Here is a 4,596-nt window from a genome sequence, read left to right on the forward strand (position 1 = left end):
CAGCAGCCTTTAGTTGAGGGTCTTTTTGAGCTTCTAGAAATCTGAGACAGGGTTTCTCAACAGTGTACAGCTGACATTTTGGGTCAGATAATTCTTTGTTGTGGGGGATTGTCTTGTGTCCTGCAGGACATATAGCAGCAACCCTGGCCTCTCTCCAGATATGTCAGTAGCAATCTCCCAGTTTTGACAACCAATAGTGTCTCCAGACATTGATAAATGTCTTTGGAGGCTTTATCCCCATCTTACTGAGAACTAGTGATCTAGGATATAGTCAAGGGGTAGGCAGCCAGGAACCAATTAACAAGTCTGATTGGGTATGAGGTTTTCAGAAAAAGAGAGGTAAATGGGAACTTGAGCTTTCTCTCTCACTGTCAAAATTTCCTCCTCCATAGTGAAAAAATAGGTATGGGTTTCAGAAGATCTATTCAGAATTAAGTAGTGTTCACATACTTGAAGTTTATTTCATACTTTCTCTGAGGGAAAATAGAATAAAAATTAGAAAAGTAGAAGAGGAAATATCTCTTATAGTTTCTACACACAAAGACCTCTCCCAAATTAATTAGAATTGTTTCTGAGGACAGTCAGCAGTCAAGATTATTCACACCCCCTTTTATCTTTGACAGGTGACAAGCACAGTGGTATTGCATATCACACAGTGAGCTGACCAGAGAATCTACACATAAGCTTGTACTTCACTCTAGATCCCCAAAGAGTGAGATTGTTTTTTTCCTTCTTTGGAGCCAATAGGATTTAAATAATATGACACTGGCATTGTCAAGTTCCTGGCTAAATTTACAGGTAATAGAGGATATACTTCTGAAGTGATTTTAATGTAAATAAATACTGCCAGAGTGAAATAAAAGCATTTCTCTCAGATAAAAGTCAAAGCAGAACAGAGTTGTACAAACTCTGCATTCCTGTATTGCTAGTGGAGGGAGATGTAACATTTCCACAGTTCTGTGTAAATTCTAGAAGGCTAGTCTGTCTTGATTCAGTTGTAGAATTTACTTCCTAAAATCCCTCTTCAAACTAAAATCTGCTCTCTTGACTCATTTGTTTAACCCCTGTGATTGTGTACTTTAACATGCAGAGGAGCTGAAGCTGGATTCAGGCAGCTGGGGGATGTCTCTGGTCACATATAGCCTTTATTCAGGCAATGTGAAGTGTATTATTGAAAAAGGCTGGCAGCGCAAGGTATTCTTGGCTTTTTCCTTTGTCAACAAGCAAGTAGCAAACTGTTGGGAAAATATCCCCTAATCTGCTGGCACCTCCTACGCTGGTGAAATGTAGCATGTAGTCTGTGGCACAACAATCCCTAAGAAATGAATAACTCACTTGAAGTAAATTCTCTGCTTTACAATGTTTCCAGGCATCTCTGCCTACTGTGAGGAATATAGGTACTGTGTTTTGACAATCACCAATAACCCGGGGGACAATTAGGGTAAGGTACTAAGTGAAGGTGCTAAGTGGAAGTATAGCCCTCAGGCAGATTGCAGGGTCTACTTCCTTGCTCCTCAATGTTTGGTCTGAGGACCACAAAACATCACCTAGGAGCTTGTTAGAAATGCAGAATGTTGGGCACACCCCAGACCTACTAAATCAAAGTCTGCATTTTAACAAGATTCCCCAGGTGATTCACATACATATTTAAGTTTAAAAAGCAGCACTGCTCTAGGAGTGCTCAACTTTGACTGCACATTAGAATATTCTGGGGGAGTTTGGAAATATCTTGATGCTCAGGCTAAATCTTAGACCAGTGGTTCTAAACTGGGGGTGACTTTGTCCCCAAGTGGACATTTAGCAACACTTGTAGACATTTTTGGTTGTCAAAGCTGTAAGCGTGCTACTGACATCTAGTAGGTAAAGGCCAGGATTCTGCTAAGTATCCTACAGTATAGCACACAGCCCCTTATGACAAAGAATTATCTAGCACAAAATGTCAATAGTGCTAATATAGAGAAACCTTTTTCTAGACCAGTTAGATGAGAATTTGTGGGGGTGGGAACTAGTAACCATATATATATATATATCTTAAATTCTTCCCAAGTGATTACAATATGCAATCATGGTTGAGAACCTCTGGTAGAAGATATGTTGATAGAGAGCTGTCAAGACGAGGTGCTGGGATTTAAGAGATCCAGAGAGGTAATTTGGTTTCAGAATATAAGGTAGATTGAGCTGTTGTGTGTGTATAGTGATTTCAGTTGTGGGGTAAGGAGGGCTGTGGGACAGTGAAGTAAATGGGACTGATTAGAAATCAGATTTAGAGACTTACTGTATATCTAGCAGCATGGAACTAAAGGGTATCTATTAAGACCAAAAGTCTAGTTATAGAGACTTTTCCAGTGATTTTTTTCTGCACAACAAAACTTAGTGGCTCAAGACAACAATTTCTATCATGGTTCTGTGGCTTAATTAGGTTCAACTGGACAAAACTTGCTTAGGACCTCTCACACAGGTGCTGTCGGATACTGTCTGAAGCTGCAGTCTTCTGAAGGCTTGTCTGTGCTGGACATCTGAGATGGCTCACTCACACAGCTGGCAGTTGATGTTGGCTATTGCTGTGAGCTCAGCTGAAAGCTCATCTGGGGCTGTAGACTGGAGTACCTCCATATGACCTCTGCATGTGCTTTGTGCTTCCCTGAGTTTAATAGCTAGGTTCCTAGAGGGAGCATCCCCAGAGCAAGTGTTCCAAGAGGCTAGAGCAGGTTTGGACTCTCATGAATCAAAGTCATAGATATATACTATATGTCTGAAGGTGCTAAGGACTGTTGGTGTTTTCTTAAGAATTTTACTTTCTGAGAACTGAAACTTTTATATAACTAAATTCATATACTGTTAAATCTTGTTGACTTAAGTTCCATCAATAACATTCAGAGATTATATGTGTTGGAGTAAAATTAATATTGAAATATTTGTGAAACCATGGACTGCTAAGAAAATGTAAAACAGCAATATGTTTTCTCTTTTTGTGGTTATTGTAGGGGTAGTAGTCAGGAGGTCTGTTTACTAAGAAAACAAACTTTAAAAATTAAAAAAATAATTGTTTTTAATGTCCAGGAAAGCTGCTCATTACAAATGACTCATTCATTCATTAAACTAACCATGCAGAAATATATGATTGGTGGTTCCAATTTGTCCATAATGTATTTAAAATAATAATTAAAACTATTTTATATTTAGATTTTTTGATAATTCAGACCCATTTCCCCTAAATAAACTTTTTTTTTTGTAATTGTAAATCACAGTCATCTCTCTCAGCTCACATTCCTTTTGGACAGTGAAAAGGTTATAAACTTGATGGGAATGCAAATGTGTTGTTTACATTTTCTGGAAAGAGTCAAAAAACTCTCATTCAATAAAGTTAAAATCCACTACAAATCTTGGGGCAGTCTTTTTCTTTTTTTTTATTCTGTTGGTTTTCATGAGATTTTGTGAAAATATCAGGTATTTATTTCCATCAAATCAATTGACTCCCTGGGTTCTTGCTCTCTTCTATTAACTATATAAGTTCCAAACTTTTTACTAAATAAAGAGATTCATAATCAAGAAGTAGTATTGCTTTTTGGTTAGAACAAATGGATACTACTTTGCAGTAATCACTCCCCTTTGCACTTAGTTTATGAAAAACATTTCACCAATTCCCTAAGACTGTTTTACTTTTCCCATCCCACTAGTGGGAATCATATTCATTATGGGAGTGAATAATTCCTACCTCAGGGCTTCTCTTAGGAACAATTTTGCTATATGCTTTTCACAATTATACCACCTCAAAGAGGTATAACTCAAAGAAATCTGGCCAATAAAGTTATGGGCAATCTTTGGCAGAAGAGAAATCACAAAACTCAACATGTGGACCAAAAAGTTTGGGTGAAAGAAGGAAGGACATTATGAAAAGAGCACTTGACAAGGATTTAGAACATTGAGATCTAGTTCCAACTCTGTTACCACTTAGTTATAAGCCCTGGGACATCATAGACTTCATTTAACTTCATAGACCACTCTTAATACCTCCCAAGCTTAGAGATGGTCAGGGAAAGGGAAGATGTAGCCCTGATTTGCTTATCCTATATGAGACAGTATCCACAGAGCTTAGAAGGTGAATGAGTGCTGTGTAATGCAAAAGTCACATCCCCTATTACCGCCACTGTGATTTTCAGCAATCCCTTCCTGGAGTTGGTAGGAGCAGCTCTCCTTGAAATAAAGAGGAGTCCTTTGTTCATACAGTTCTGCCAATAAAATGGCTGTTAAACAATAGCCCTGAGACAGTCTGTTCCTCAGCAGAAACAGAAAGTCATGGAGAATCTCCTGAAACTGGAGAGAATGAATTAATAATAAAATAAGACGTTACTCCATGCAACATTTCTTCTTCTCTTAGACTTGAAGCCATGTATGGGGAAGTTAGTGGTTCCATGAGAGAAGTAGACAGTGATTAGACATGAACTAAAAGAACAAATGACTCTGAGCGCAGACTAGTCATTTCATTTCTGCTCTGTGCTGCAGATGCCTCATCCACTCTTTGCTATCCATAGATTTATTCTAATACTGAAAACACAAGTATTTCTCAAAGTATTTTTGGTTAGGTCAGGAATAACA

Source organism: Hippopotamus amphibius, chromosome 7 (genome assembly GCF_030028045.1).
Source record: "Hippopotamus amphibius kiboko isolate mHipAmp2 chromosome 7, mHipAmp2.hap2, whole genome shotgun sequence".
Lineage (NCBI taxonomy): Eukaryota > Metazoa > Chordata > Mammalia > Artiodactyla > Hippopotamidae > Hippopotamus > Hippopotamus amphibius.